Below are 16,259 nucleotides of genomic sequence, written 5' to 3' on the forward strand. Positions count from 1 at the left end.
CAGCCCAAACACATGGTTGTGACTCCCAATTTTGCTAAGGAAGGTTCATTTCTGCAGGGAGCAGAGTTTCCAAACACAGCCCACAGTGGCAGTGAGGAGTCTGCAGGCTCTGGGTCACCATCTAACAAGGAAAAGGTGCAGACAGGGGAGAGGTCCTTGCTGCTAAAGCTTGGTGTCTGTCCCTGTTTCTGCTGCAGCAGTGCAGCACAGATTGGATCACAAGCCAGAGAGCTCAACTAAAGGCTCTGTGGCCAGGTTAAAACTGACACTAATCATTTTGGGATGCATGGTCATACCTATAAAAGTAGAAGCTGGTACCTTAGCCAGGCTGCTGCACCTGCAGAGGTGATAACCTCTGGGCCAGGGCAAGGCAGGCAAGATGTTTTTTTAATTCAAACCTGAATGTGAAGCCCCGATATTGCCAACCCAAAATGAATTAGCAGCCATGGAGTAGGAGCTGCAGCCAGCTTGGATCACAAAGCAGAAGGAAAATCCAGTCTTAGGAAGGAGACCAGCATGACCATCTACTGGACATTAGTGCCTTTCTCCTGAGTTAATTAGATTTTCCCTTGCCTTGATCTGACTTTTCAGAGCTGCAAGGCTCATTTTTAGCACTCTAGCAAGGTCAGAAAAATCCTCAGGAATTTGAACTACCAAGTAAATGATGATAAAGTGAAATTATTACCCATCATAGCTCCACCAAATTTGGGGACTACAAAACAGTCACAGATGACCACTGGACTCCCTGTGGACTCTCTGATTTGAGGAGCTCTCAGCCCAAATATCTGACAGACCCTGTCGAAACAAGGCTTGCCAAATGAGAGGAAATAAAGAAACCGGAAGAAAAACATTTGTGGTTTCTCTCTTTTACAAGAAAAAAAAAAAACCAACCAAAAAAGAGGGGAGACTGGGTAAAAATGTACTCCTACAACCAAGCCTTCTGTATGGAGCCAATGGGCAGGTGCTTTTTCCTTGGATTACACTGACCCACCAAGGACAGGAGAAACCTGATGGGAAGGGTCAGACGAGGAAACCAGGAGCAGCTTTCCCTGCAAGGTAAGTGCTGCCTAGCAAACCCTCTCTGTTTTGTTTGCTGGTGCTCTGGAGAGGAGCTACTGTCCAGTAGCTGAGCCTGAGCCTGCCAGCCTATGAGCAACCTGGTCCCTCTCCACTCAGATGTGCAGCAACCTTCGTGAATTTTTTATCATTTGATTTGAAGTCTGTGCCTGTTAAAGGCCAAATTAATTGGTGTTTTACTCTCATGGGCTTTTTTGTTAAAAGAATGTTTTCTGTGTGACAACTGACCATTGCAATTTAGCTCCTCTGTCTATTTGGATCCTGGTAAGCTGCTCAATGAAGATGTGTTTCGTGTGTAATCAGGGAAGTCCTGCCCCATTTCCAAAGGCAAATCAGGAAGTTGGCTGGTAGCACTGAATTTATTTGCTGTTCCTGTTTGAAAATGGGTCAAAACCCATGTACCTGGTGTTTGCCAAGTGAAAATACATAGTAAATTCTTCTGAACAGAGACCATCCTTATTCCAAGCTATGCATTACCAAACAGATCATTATCTCTTAATTATACCACTGATTATAATTATCAGATAGGAAATTTTCGATTTTCTTTTCAGCATTGAATTTAAAGTAAAGTACACTTCAGTCAGTCCTGGAAGCATCAGGATTTACTGAGAGTTCTCTAAACAGAAGTTTAATATGTCACAGTATTAAAGTATAATTAAAATAGAGTTTTAAAGGGAAAAGATATCACTCTGCAAGTGCTGATTTCACCATAGGTCTGCCTCAGTGTATCCTGTTCATTCCAAGGCTTTCTAGCCTACAGATTTTCATGTGGCTGAATTTATATCACAACCTTTTTTTGTTCTTTATTTAGGCAATTCATAGTGGTGGAGGAATATAATGTAATTGCTGCACTTTCTAGTCTATGGTGGTGGGTGAGCTGTTTTCCAATGCTAGTGGCATTTGATTTCTGAAGTAAAATACATTTTGGTAAGAATGCATCTGTGACCATTATTTGAATAACGACTGCAGAGCTGTGTCAGCAGTACCTGCCCCTTTTCACTTTCTGCAGCTGCTCACAACTGATCTGTGATTGAACAGAGAACAAGCATGAGTACCCAGGAAATACTATGTGGTGACCTGCCATAGGCAGCCCAGCCTCTTTCCACGACCCCATTGAGGATGTGACAGGATATGACAAAAGGTTAATGAGGATATGACTGGAGCCACACTTTGTATTGAAAGCAGCAAATGCATTGTTTTGCCTTTTTGCAGACTATTGGAAGGAATAATTTCCTGGGATAAAAAACACACTTGGAAATAACTCTTGCAGAGTACATTTTGCTAAGTAATTTGCAACACTGAGGAATTTGTACTGACTGAACAATTCTGCCAAAAAGACAAGGCAATGCTGGAGACCTGTGTAGCAGCCTGACCTCACCAAAAGCAACTCTCATCATTGTAAGTTGCTGAGGTTGGTATCCACTGGCTGCCCATCCGACAGACAGACCTCCTTGAGCCAGGAAACAACAGAGAGAAAATTCATCTCCGTGTTGAGCCTTCCTCTGAAGCAATGCTGCTTCACAGGGTCAGCTATAAAAAGTTAATCTTTGCTGGTAAAGTGTGGGATAAACAGTAGGCAAAGCTTAACCAAGGTTGAGGCCCCAGCTCTTCCAGTGGGAGAGTCACAGCTCATCCCAAGAGGCAGTGTGGCTTGTCTGATGAAACACAAGTTGCTATTATCAGCCCTCATTCATTTTCCCGAGAAGCAGGCAAAAAATTTCATGTTCCATGCACTTAACCTCAGCACAACACTCCAGTGCCCATCCTTGGTTATGAGAGATACAGCCTGCAACAGGACAGCAGAAATAAATGAACATGTGGAGAACAAGGTTTGAAGATGGGTGAGTCAAAACACCTCAGAGCAGGAACACTCATCATTCAGGTCTGTGTCAGAGGATGTGAGAGAAGAGGAAACAGGGAAGGAAGAATCTGATTTTTCAAGTGGGAAGGGAGTCAAGGAAGGGAGAAGTAGTCTGGAGAAGGTAGAGCATTCTCCATCATCCTCTGAAGAGTCCACATGAATTTCTTCTGCTAGTCATCCCACCTACTCTTTTCCCAAAAGTGATTTTTTTTTTCTTACCACTACACCATGCATTTTAATCTGCATGGTTTGCCACAGACAACACAAACTTGATGGAGCCATTACACAAAAATGTAGATTCCTGTTAACAATTTCTTACTATGTATCTAGCCTGTCCTACATCCAAACTTAGGACTGTTCTCTGCTCCTGGAGTTTGCCCTCTGTAATCAAAGTGGGCTAATTGATAATGACAGTTAAGATGATTTTATAGTTACTCTGAATAGCTTCAGAGTTGCAGGTTATGGCTTGTTTTTTTTTTTTTTTTTCCAAACAAAATAATTTTCTTTAGTGTACTCTCACTTAAATTTGCTCTTTCAAAGAAAAGCATTCTCTAAGTGCCTGACCATACAAGACTGGTGGCAGGCATTTATCAGAAGTAGGAAATTTTAAGGAAATTTTAGTATTTTGAAGAAATCTTAAAGTTGTGCTTTTAAGAATCAAAACTGGAAGCTATTGTTCTTGCCACTCATTGGGAAAACAATTTGATTTAATCACATACTAACAAAGATTATGACATGAATATCAAATTCTTAAAACATTCTAACAGTGTCTGGGGAACAGCCTGGAAAGCAGAGACTCTCTTCTGCCTGTGAATGATACAACAAATAGTGAAATACATGCCATTACTTGGTTTGGAGCATGTGGTGGGCTGTGCTCAGACCCTCAGACATTCTGTCCAAGATCAACAGTTCCTCTCAGGCAGCAGCAAAAAATGAGATCTAAACAGATTCACAGAAGTTTTAGAGAGATCAGCATGCTACAGAACAACAGTTAATGGTCCTCAATTAATCTTCACAATCCCTCTGATTTAAAACTCAGTGGTTGTGTTTACAAGGCATGACAAAAAATGCTGGAAGGGCAATATGCCCCGTAATTTATGCAACCTGTATGCTTTTTGGAGAGACTCTTAATACATTGTCCAGACATTTTCCCTCAGGTAAGGAAAAACAGGAATCAAACCCACATCTATATCTATATCTATATCTATATCTATATCTATATCTATATCTATATCTATATCTATATCTATATCTATATCTATATCTATATCTATATCTATATCTATATCTATATCTATATCTATATCTATATCTATATCTATATCTATATCTATATCTATCTAGTCTTTGTGCTCTTCCCTCTGCCTAATTACTGATCAAGGTCATCCTGTCCTGTGCCTGAACAGCTCCCTGCCCAAAAAATGGTGCTCAAACTGTGCCTGTTGCTGCATCATGGGTTCCCTATCCAGGTGAAGGAGCTGGAACCATTCTATGGTTCTGTGATCTTCTACTTACCTTTCAGAGAAAGTGTAATCTTTGTTTCTGGATCTTACTTGTTGTGGAAATGACTGAAATATCCATGCATTCAGCCTGAACAAGAAAAGCTCTAAAGGATTCTGGGACCTTTAGGGATGCTTAGAACAGAGCTAAGTTCTGTGAATTTTTTTTTCTGAGGTAGCTTGACAATCTGTTGGCTTCCTCCCACCAGTTATCTGATCCCAGAGAGGGCCCAAAAGGCTCTGCTAGAGGAATATCAGGAACTGAAACACGTAACAAGAGGTTATTTGTTCATGTGTTCATGGGAAGAATTAAGGAAGGGAACATGAATTTCACTTACACATCATCTGGACTGCAAGAAATTCCCTCTTGTCACTGAGGTTTGAAGGCTGAGGGATGCTGCCTTGGCTTGCTGGGCACCAGCCTGTCCTGTCTTCAGCAGCTTCCCATGATGTGCTGAGGCAGGGAATTATGTGTTGTTACAGGGGGCAGATGACTCTGAATCACCCACATCCCTATCCCCCCCTTTTGCCCCAGGCCACAAGGAAACAAATCTGCTTTTACTGAACCTCCAAATAATAGCTTATTTCTCTCTGAATGGATGAACTCCTGTCTGCCAATACAGCATCCCTAAATGCCTCAGGCATGACACCTCAGCAGGACTTTGTTTTGTCTTACATTACTCTTGTATGGTTTTCTAAAAATAAGACACCCTTGTGTAATGATTGTTTCTACTCTGCTTCCTGATTCATAGTACAGAAAATGTTCTTTTTCTAGGATGTAACCAAAGAGCTTCAGAAATTTTGATTTTCAGAGGGGCTGTCTCCTTCCTCTAGAATTAACAGTTGAACACTGATAGACAGGAGTAGCAAATTATGAAGTTTCAGCATTAATTAAACAGCAAATTAAAAGTGGTGGAACTGTCATGCCCTGCCTAGGCCTCACAAAAATCATCACTCTTAACACAGAATGTCTTGATCTGAGATGAAGGAAGAGGAGAAGGTTTAAACAATCATTTAAACCCCCTATGCAGGAACATAGCTCACTTTTTAGCCCAGATAGTGACATGGCCCACTTCAATGGAGATGAGAAAAGAGCTTTTTTGCCCTTCATGAGAAAGATAATCTTCAATTTATTTTATGGCTACAGATGACATAACTGTCTAGAGGCACTCTGGTGAGGAGAAGCAAGGAGGAGAAGAGCCAGTGTGGGGGTGGAGAGTTGCAGATCTGCCCCTCCATTTGATGTGGTCTCTTTTAAAGGTCATCCACTGGGACTTGACATCAATCAAATTATTTTTGTAAAAATGAAGATTTATATAACACATTTGTGCTATAGCTCTTGGTTCTCTTCTCTTAATTTACTTAAAGCAATATAATAACTTTCACAGGCATATCATAGGAGACTGCCAACATTTCAAACATTTCCTTGATGTAGGATGATCACAATTGAAAGGAATGTGAATTTTATCCAGACGTCGGTAAGGTTTTGTTTTCCTTAATCCCTGAGACTAAATCATTGGATAGTTTTCAGCCTCCAAACTAAATCTTAATTGAGACTAGCTGTCATTTAGGTAACTGCACAACTCTTACAACAAAAGCACCAGGGTACATTTGAAGAAAGACTGGGGCAGTCCCTGGGATGGGGACCCTCAGAACTTCTCAGTGTGAGCTGGCTGTGCAAGAGAGCTCTGTAATACACAGGAAAAAACAGTCAAACTTTCTTGTCAGTAACAAAGTTCCTTCATTTGAAGTGCTCTCCTACTCAAACCTGTGAGCAGTGCAAGCCAGCCAGAATTCCCACAGACTGGAAATAGAGCTGGTGTCCCAGGGGGATGCCATTTTGCTACGTGCTGCATACACACAAGTGATTGTTTTTTTCCTCCAACCTGAGAGTTCAGCTTATCTGAAACTGTACAGAGCCAACACCTTCCATCCCCTGTAGGGCTCTATCTAGGCCTCTTCAGAGGTGTTGAAGAAAACAAGTGGCTCAGCTGTGAAATTAGCAGACAGGATCCTCACACAGAGGGGAAAATTAGAGATATTTCAGTGCTATTTCTACTGCAATAACTCGCAATACCTCCAAGCACTCTGGCAGCCCAAAGGCAACATTTTTCCACAAAGTAAGTTAGGTTCCTTTTTATCAGGAGCAGAGGACAGTTTCTGTCCCCTTTGCCAGGATCATCCATAGAGGAAAGGAGATGGGAATGGAAACACCAAGTGCAACCCTCTATTCATCTCTCCAGCAGCAACAAATCTATACCAACACCAATGCAGGGAAAAAGTCCTGCCAAAGGTGGGAGTGAGAGAGGAAGAAGAGAATAGTGTGTTTGCCATGTCCCAAAGTTTCCCCTCCCATCCTACATCCCCCTGCCAATCTCCATGACACCCCTCAGGCAACATAAGGAATGGTCTGGAGGCTTTGTTTAACTTGGAGGAAAACCTAGAAGTACTCTCAGTTCTCTGTGTCTTGCCTGGGGAAGAACCATTTAAATTGTAATGCCAAGGCTTAGCTTTAACTAGGATTTTAGCCTTACTTAAAGATTAATAATTTAGATGGGCTGTTCAGGTTGTGCCAGTGCCAGTGAAAACAGACAGGCTATTTCTCACCCTGAAAACAAGTAGAGAAGAGATGAAATCCAGGAATCCCTGGAGGGACCCATTTCTCCCTTTCTAGAAGGACTGTGGATTCCTAGCTTGGGACTGCATATCTGACTTTCTGGCAATAAAAATTAGGTCAGAGGTTTCTGCACCATGACTTCTCCCTTTCAAACAGAGTGTGAAACTCATTCCTTGCTTCAAAGGGTGAATTCAACACTGTGCACACCAAGAGTGTGCTGAGCACCAGCCTGAGCACCTCAGCACTTCATGGCTTTCACTCCAAACAGCACCAGCACCTCCTAGAAACAGAATTAAATGTTCTTTTGCAGTGAGCTTTTGAAAGTTCACACATCAGTTTCATACTTCTATTTCATGTCAGAATTCAGCTAAATAATGAATCCCAGTGAGCATTTTGCTTTGTAAAGGAATTCCCAATAAATACCAGCAGACTTTTTTATGACTATACTAAATGCATAGCTTAATGATAATGAATGAGTGACTTCTGCTTCTTATCAGAGTTCTCACTCATAGAAAACCTTTGCCAAAACTCAGCTAATTGAACAGTACAGACTGGGGAGCAACTGGCTGGTGGCAGGGAGTGCTGGCAGGGAATAATTTACATGTGTGCTAGTAGCAGTACACACTGGTGGCAGGGACAGCTGGCAGAGCTCTGGGCTGCACTGGCAGGAGCACAGCCAGCAGATGTGGTGAAGTGGTTTTCCCCCTTTGCTCTGTGCTCATTGGAGCATATCCAGACACAGTGCCCAGTTTCACCCATCCCATCCCCCCATGCCAATACAGGAAAGGCTCCAACAGCCTTGGGTGAGTTCAGTGCAGGCCTTTGAATGAAGGCTGAGGACCAGCAATCATTCTGCCTGGAGAAGGAATGGCCTTGGGGGTGATCTGCCAGTGGCCCTACAGTCCCTACGAGAAGGGTACCACAAGGACCAAGACAGGCTCTTCATGGGTGCATGGTGGGAGAATGAGAGACAAAAGCTGTACATCAAAATGGGAATTTCTGACTTGGTGTGAGGAAAGTGATTTTCCCCAAGGACAGCCAAAGTGTCAGCAGGTGCCCAGAGACACCACAGCATCTTCATACTTGGAGGTTTTCAAGATCAGCTGGACAAAACCCTGAGTGATCTGGGGCCCACTTTGAGTAGGAGATTGGGCTAGATGAGCTCAAAAGCTAGATGAGCTTTCCTACCTGAACTTTTCTGACATTCTTGTACTGCAAAATGTTGTTTGTCATGAAAGAAACAATACCAACAATCACTGAATATCTCTTAGCACTTAGGGAAGCTAAGACACAAGTGCACTGCATCCACTTAGTTAAGGGTCTTCTGAGGCAAGAACTCCAAAATGATTTTCATTATAACTACGTGAGCGGTCATGACTAAATGCTGATCTGCCAAGACCTGGTCTGGAGCCAGGTGAAGTAACTGGAAAGTTTGAGGGTACACATCAGCTGATGCAGATATCCAAATTTGAACTCATTATTGGCAACTCAATTACACTCCGTGAAAAGACGTACTCAGGCAGAAAGCTAAAATAGGTCAGACTGATTAATGCCAAGGCACATTTACTCTCCCCTGACTACAAAGGCACTCTGACTACTCCAGCTACAGCTAGGTATAGTGCACACCTGTGCAGTTAGATCAGGTGGCTCCTGCCCCTACTGACTTCAGTACGGGGTAACTGATGGATTATGCTTGAAGTCTATTGAGGTCAGCACAGTCAGACTCTGAAAAAAATGCAGAAATTTAATGTAGAAATGTATTCCAGGAGCATCTTCCAGTTTAGAGTTCTAGTCCCACAGGTTTTCAATTGCAACATTTATTGAGATTTTTTTTCCTTCTTCACTATCATGGGTGGTACAGTCTTGAGGATGACAACAAGAGGCTGGGTGAAATTTTATAGCAGAAAACATGAGGAAAGCTGAGGAGAAAAATGCCTGACTACTAGCATATTTTACAAGTTATGAATGTGCTGTGGGATCTGATAACTTTCCCCTGAAGCCTAGATAATTGCCAAGCTTCTTCCCAAATCCATGACAAAGGCAATATGAGCCTGCTCTCATAGTTCTAGCAGAGAAAAAGGCTGGTGCCACCTTCCATGTTATCAGTGGGAATGTTCCCAGCAGATGGAGTCGAGATGACCAGGCTGAGAAGGGCTTTGGGAAGCTGAAAAAGCTGGGGTTAACTCAGTAGCTTCACAGCCTGTTTCTGTTGGCAGAAGCAGGAGGCCAAGGGGTGAAGCGAAGCAAGACTCCAGTCTGGGTTAAAAATAACAGCGTGGGAGGAGAGGGCTGAGGAGAGAAGGGCAGTGGCCAGCTCTGCTTCCAGACAGGCAAGTGCCTGGGAGGTGGCACAGGGTGAATGGTGCCACTACTGCTTCTTCTCCTCTAGTGGAAGCCCAGCCAGCTGAGGAGCTGAGCCTGGCTGAGGGAAGGGGAAGGAGGGTCTGACTGCTGCCCCAAAACACTCCCAGCGGGAAAACAGAGCAGAAATGAGTGAGTGACAGCAACTGAAAGACAGTGGCATTCCCACACACTGAAAATATTGTTTATCCTGATCAGTAATATGTTTAGGTTGGAAATTAGAATAAGGTTTCGTTTCCTCTTCGTTTCACTTATTTTCTTCAGTCTTCATCATTTTCGCCTCCGCAAATAAAACAATGTCCAAAGCAGAATTCCTCTGGCATCCACCCTCCATTAATAAATGCCTGTAAAATGACTTCTCTGTCTGCACCCTGATGATGGGCAGAGCGCTACAGCACTACAAGGATATCAATGACCATCAGGTCTCTGAGAAACAATAACTTGCATTAGGCAAAATGAAATTAAGAAAACAACAGAAACATTTCCGAGTACAGAGGTACAAACCTTATTTTTTTCTTCTTAGCAAATATGCCAGCCTACAAGAAAGTGTGAACTTCCCCCATCAACTTTCCTCACACTTTCCAGTGTTGTTCAATATTCACTCACACCACCCATGTTTCCATTTTATTTTATTTCCATTTTATTTTGCATTTTTCCTACGTTTACTAACCCACCTCCAGGTACTCACCACCTGTGGAGCTCAGGACACAAGGTATTAAAATGGGAAAGAGATGATTATGGGGGACAGCAGGAGCCCCAAAGGTCTTCCAGGCAGCCAACATAGTTGCCTATGTACTTTGGGAACTCTTTGATACAGATCAGTTTCTGAATATCCAGGCCTCATCCAGGATGTCTCCCTGCATGTTTGGCCCCTCTCCTCCTGCAGACCCCCTGACACTCACTCTCTAAGCAGCTGGCAGCAGGCACACAAGAAACTGTGGCTTGTGCTGCATGAGCATGGGTTTTTCTGGCCACAGAAAAACCCACACTGAATGAGCTGCACATCTAAAAACAGCTCCCACCCAAAGGAAAGTGTGGCAATTGACATCACTATCGCAATTATCACAATCAACATCTCATCTCCCAAACACGTAACAGAAAATTCAGATCCATTTCAGACCCTCTCTTCCCACTTTTGGAAAGTAGCTTTGTAATCCTTGTGCAATTACTCAAGAAAAAAAAAAAAAAAGTAATAAAGCAAATTATCTTGCCCTTGACTCATGCCACTTGCAGGCTTAGGGCTGTGAGCTGAATTCCCCAACCAACCTAACCGAGACAGCTCTGGGAAAAGTTGACACAGTGTTTGGGAATGCCAAGCCAAGCAAGCAAACAGTTTATCAAAACAGACTTTTCTAAATCTGTCCCATGAAGCTGAATATGCACATGGGCAACACCACCTCTATGAAAAGCAGGACACTAAGTCCTTAAATCTACTCTATACTTTGGCTCTAGCACAGCTGTGAAAATAAATCTAAAACCTGGTGAAAGGGAAGGCCCCAGTATGGACACAACCACACTAATGTCATGAGTCCTTCTTCTGATGGTAACATTTACTCCAGTTGGGAAATTAATCTGGGCTACAAATGGGTGTAAAGTCAAGGTTCTTTCAGCCCCTAAGAAGTTAAAGTGCATCAAAAACCATGAGATGTGTTACTCACTGCTTGTGCAAAAAGCCTTGCTTCTGGCAGGAAGAGGAAAGTCTTATAGACAGAATCAAGAGGCTTTTTCAGTGTATTTGTTCTGCAGGCATTATTCCTCGCCCATGGCATGTTAGGCAGGATTGTTCAGGTGTCAAACACGCACACAGAGGATGGGTACTCACACACATTCATTTTACCACATCGTTGCAGCTCACACATGCCAGACAAGCTTCATAGGCTGCCCGATGACCTCTGAGGTGGTGGAGGCAGATCATTCAAGAGTGAGACTGTTATCTCTGCACTGAGTAATGGCTCTCTGTGTCTCTTTCAACTCCTGTCTCCCTCTCAGAGAGGTTAGTGAACCCCTGCCTCTCACTCCTACTTAACTCCCACCACACCTCACTCTTCAGAGTGAAGTCACTTCATGTAAACCATAGGTGTGCCTGCTGCCTTACTCCTGTCAGTCTCCCATGTTAGCAAGGAATGGCTTTGCCATATGCCTGCTGCCTGACATAAAATGCTTCCTCTCATGTCCAAGTGCAGCCAAATGTCTAACATTTCCATCCCTATTGCACCTATGTAGGAAAGCTGGCGATGGTCAATCTTGATTCACATGTGAACAAGCCAGTACTTTCAGTCACTGACAGGTTCCTGCTATCTCAAAATTAGAATTCAGATCCCACAGCTGACCAAGAAATTCATCCTGCCTGAGAGTTTCCTATGTATGAATGTGCAGTACATCTGTTACTGCTCAGTCTTTAAGGTGTTTATGTACAGTTTGCCTAATACTCGGATCTGCATTATTAATATACTGATGATATAGCAAATGTGAAAAACAGTTGTGACACAAAAATTCAGTGTCTCATGGGCCTATGAAAAAGCCATCCTTTTTATTAAGAACTTTGTCCTTTCACTTTCTTCTTGAAAGGCTGCCACAGTTCAAAAACTACTGTGAAAACCTTCACCTTTGCTCAGTATTTGCAGTGTTCAAAAGGGAAACAAACCAAATATTAACATCCTGGCTACAGAACCAAATACTGGGCTGCAGAACCAAACAATTGGTAGCCATGAGGTGAACACGATTATTAGATCCATATTTCATCCTTGTTTGTGCTTTGAACAGGCTTGAGATACTGAGCCAAAGCCTGGTTTTCCTCTCCAGGGGATTTAATCACTAGAATAGCACAAAGCATCTTCCTGCATTGAGGTCCCCACAGTGCTAGCAGAGAACCACCCAGTGACCCTTTACTGGGTCTTCTCACACATTACAGCTCCTGAGCACAAGCCACCCTTCCCCAAGGGACCAAGGGAAAGCCAGAGCTGTGGACACAGGGGGTATCCTGCCTGCTTTAACTCACACCAGGAAAGGCAAACTGATCTAAACACAGAGTACTGGGTATGGGAGAAATCAGTGCCTGTGAATTCTCCTAGCCTGGCCTGCTTGAACTATAATGCCCACTGTGGTTTTACCACAAGCTCTTGTTTACCAGAACTGCATTTTTTTAAAAAGGATTCAGTGCTTATTTCATGTAACAGGCAAACCTGCATCCTGAGTTAAGTGGTCAGTTGCTGACACTGAAAGCAAAAAGCATTTTCAGCTGCCTATTTTCTACCCTGCATTTGTCCACCTCCAGCACCTGACCACCTTGCTATATCCAGAGATCTGCCATTATTAATTCTCTCCCTGCCTTTAGTTGTTAGTGGATGAATATAAAATGTCATCTTTGACAAAATGAATTGATTCAGATTATCTTGCCTCTCTTTAGACAGCACAGTTTAGCCTATGCTCATGCAGCTCAGTCTCTGTTCTCTGCCCATCTGTCAAAATCCTTTTAGAACCATAAACATTTCAGAAATGGTCTGGTTAATGCTGTACACGTGGAAATATCACCTCCTTGACCTTTACTCAGCAATCTGCTCTGATGGGAGACAGTGACATTTGCTTTCGGGTACACTGTATCACACAGGGAGTGCGTGTTTAGCTGACTCTCCATTAAAAACAACCCTGAGTCACTGGTTTCCAAAACACAGTCTCCCAGACAAACAGCAAGCTGTAAAAGCACATCATTGCTCTGTTAGCACCTTGAATATGGCTGAGGATTCAAATATACATTTTTGGGGAGGAGATCAGTTCACCAGACAATGCAGAACGTGCTAAAGAATAGGCCTGTCCTTGGCATTGTCATTTATTACTTCATCTCTGCTTGCATCATCATCATTGTCTTTGTCTAATGAAATAAGTCATGTGTTCCTAGGTCAAAACCCAACAACTGAGTACTCTGAGCCTCAAAGAATGAACCCTTTGCTGTATCCCTCAGGAACATCAATTCTGAATGCCTCCTCATATTACAATTACTTTAGGAAGCATGACTATTACCCAGATTGAAACTAATTTGATGCCTTTATTGTTATTGTCTTACATTGTTAGTGTGAGAGCATTATGTGGGAAAAAATCATGACTTACAAAAGTTTCAACAGTGTATGTTTAAGTTGCATCAATAACTTTACCTCTACCAATCAAACAAACACCATCTTACCAAAATTATATGGCAATTAGTTCACAAGACAGCTTTACATTAACTACCATTTTATGTCCTTTTCCTAATCCCTTCTTAACTTCAGCTCTGTAATGTCTCTCCTGTGATTTGCCCCAGAATTTATCAGATTGCCACCCACTTTTCAACTGTTTGAGTCATAACTCCCATTTTTTTCTTTATTTTTGGCTTCAATGCCCTGACAACTAAGTTGCAGTTCTTTTCCAGTTCATGGTGCTGAAACATGATGGAAGTACATATGAGTGCAGTAAATGAGAATGTACTTTTTCTCAGGCTGTAGCAGAAAAAACTGTGATTTTTCTTGGTCATTCTGACTTCTACATCATGTCTCCTCTGTTGGATCAGAAAGAAAATTTCTGCATGTGATCACAAACATGATTGCTTAGGGAAGAAAAATAAAAGGCAGAAAATCTTGTTAAAACTCTCAAAACTTTCACCTTTCCTCTTCTTTTGGTCAGGAGAAGAAACCTGCTGGAAGAGTTGCAGGTGGAATCTATCCCTTCTCACACCAGCCCCTTTTTGAAGTGCTGCAACTCCATCACTCTAAGCCACATCATTTGTTAAGCTTTGGGCAGTGCCTGAGTCAGACACAGCCAAATCTGACAGATCCCTCCAGCAGCCCTGCAGTGCACATGACCAGTAATGAGGGGGATAACCTTCCTGCCTTCCTTCAGGACCTTCCTTCCCTGAAAGGAGCAACTCAGGACAAGGAAACAGAGCAGATACAATCTGGAAAGAAAATGCTCCTCTCTTAAGCATATTAGCTCTTGATTCCTCTGATTCATTTAGGGTAACCCCTCTCCATTGCACACACATTACAGCAAAGGCAGACACCAGAGGAGGCAGGAAGGGACACCTGACCATCATGAGATGATCATTTCTGCTTGGTGCATCTCATCACCATAGGTCTGCACAACTTGTGCTATTTAAAGAAGGGATAAAGCTGTGACAATCTGAGATTAGCTGTCTGTATAAAATGGTAGTGAGAAACAGAACAGAAAAAGAAACCTCCCAGCCTGGACCCAGTAAAATGGATTAGTGAAGACCAGTATCTCAAATTTCAGGCTGGAGTCTACTGCTGTTTCGAGTTACATAAATGGAAACACAGGGCAATCTATCAATTCACTGCTACCTCACACTCTAACTTGCTGCTAAATGCCTGCAACAGGAGCTCAGGTGACCTTCCAAATCCAGGTGGAAGGTTTTAAGAACTGAATTATTACCTACATACCACAAGAATGTAACTGATACTCTGAAGTGTCTTTGACTAATGTATTTTGTCTAACATTTCATGTGCTCCAAAATTGAGTCCTATTTATCACTTCTGGCAAGAACTAGGATCACTCGTGTGGCAAGCTTTACTGATTAAGGCTGAAAACAATTTGTCCAATATTACTGCCACCTCTGTAGAAGAAGGAACAGCTGCTACCCCTCAGACCAGCTTTAAAGGGCAAAGATGGATGGCCAGAATTGCACACGCATTCATGTGGGAAGCAGGAGGAAAGGAAAACACTGGCAAGACACAGGCTATAAGCACATCTGGGCTCAGAGAACAGGCATCCACTATTTAAAGAATGGCTCCCTGATGCTCAGCTTTGAAAGTGGAACAAATATTTACTGCTGGCTCTGAATTTTCCAGCTTCTGAGTTAAGAACATGGAACAGCCTTTGCAGCATGGAGCCATTCCACTGATTTGCTCATTGGGTTTGGCTTACAGGGCTACTCTGGGGATGGCCAACCTTCAAGAGGTGATCCACTGTGCCTTGGCTGGCTCTGGAGTCAAGCCATCAAAGATCATTCGAGGTTTCCAGAGGCTCATCAGCACTTCATTTCAGCACCATTTTCTTGCTGATGCAAATACTTGGGAAACTACGTAAAAGTTAAGGACTTCCTGAAATTAAACAGGGGTGTTACACAAGATGATTAAGAGGATTTTGGGTGGGAGCCTTGCACAAAGTCTTGGACTCCACCTTTTTCTCCCTTTTCGTCAGCAGGATGCTTCCTCTCCCAAGACCTGCCATGGTGCTCTCCCTTTGGCAAGCACACTGACTCCCAGCAGGAAGGGCAGCAGCAGCTACTACAACTGCAGAGGGGCTCAAGGGCAGGGAAAGCTTGCACTGACCTAAGCTGTTTGACATAAAGCATGTTTATCAAGAAGCAGCAGGCAGCTGACCTGCTGGAAGGAACTTTTGGTCAGCCTGTTTTAATTCAGGAAAGGGCGAGGACTATTCGTCTGAGGTGTCAGTGGAAGGTGGAGCAAGAATTATTACATAAAACCTCATCCAACCCAGCCCTGTTTTCCCAGGGTGAGTCCTCTAGGATTTCCCCAGCAGCTCTACTGCCGTCCTTGTGCCTTTGAGATAATTATTTACAATTTCAGATGGGAAATTTTAAAATTTCCCTATGGAACAAATGAGTATTAAGGTTGCCCTTGATGGCAGCAATGGATAGATTTGCTCAGACTCTGTTCATGGCAAGTCCTAGGCTGTGATTCTTCTTCCTCATTGGTTCTCAAAAGCAGCAGAGAGCAGGGGAGATAAAAAAGGTAACAATAAAACTCTGAGGGAGGAAAACCCAGTGAAATACACCACTAATGCAAAGGGACAGAGAAAAGAGTTCTTGCAATAAAGTTCTTTAGGAGATGGGAGA

At 43.0% G+C, this 16,259-nt stretch overlaps 1 long non-coding RNA gene across 1 annotated transcript in view; it reads left to right on the forward strand.

Moving 5' to 3' along the window:
• Positions 1–925: 925 nt before the first annotated feature.
• LOC306799597 overlaps positions 926–16,259 on the forward strand; it is a 48,429-nt gene continuing 33,095 nt past the window's right edge. The window contains exon 1 of the long non-coding RNA XR_013773638.1: positions 926–1,056. This is a non-coding gene — a long non-coding RNA (uncharacterized lncRNA). The remainder of the gene's footprint in view (positions 1,057–16,259) is intronic.

Source organism: Erithacus rubecula (genome assembly GCF_903797595.1).
Source record: "Erithacus rubecula genome assembly, chromosome: 3".
Taxonomy (NCBI): domain Eukaryota; kingdom Metazoa; phylum Chordata; class Aves; order Passeriformes; family Muscicapidae; genus Erithacus; species Erithacus rubecula.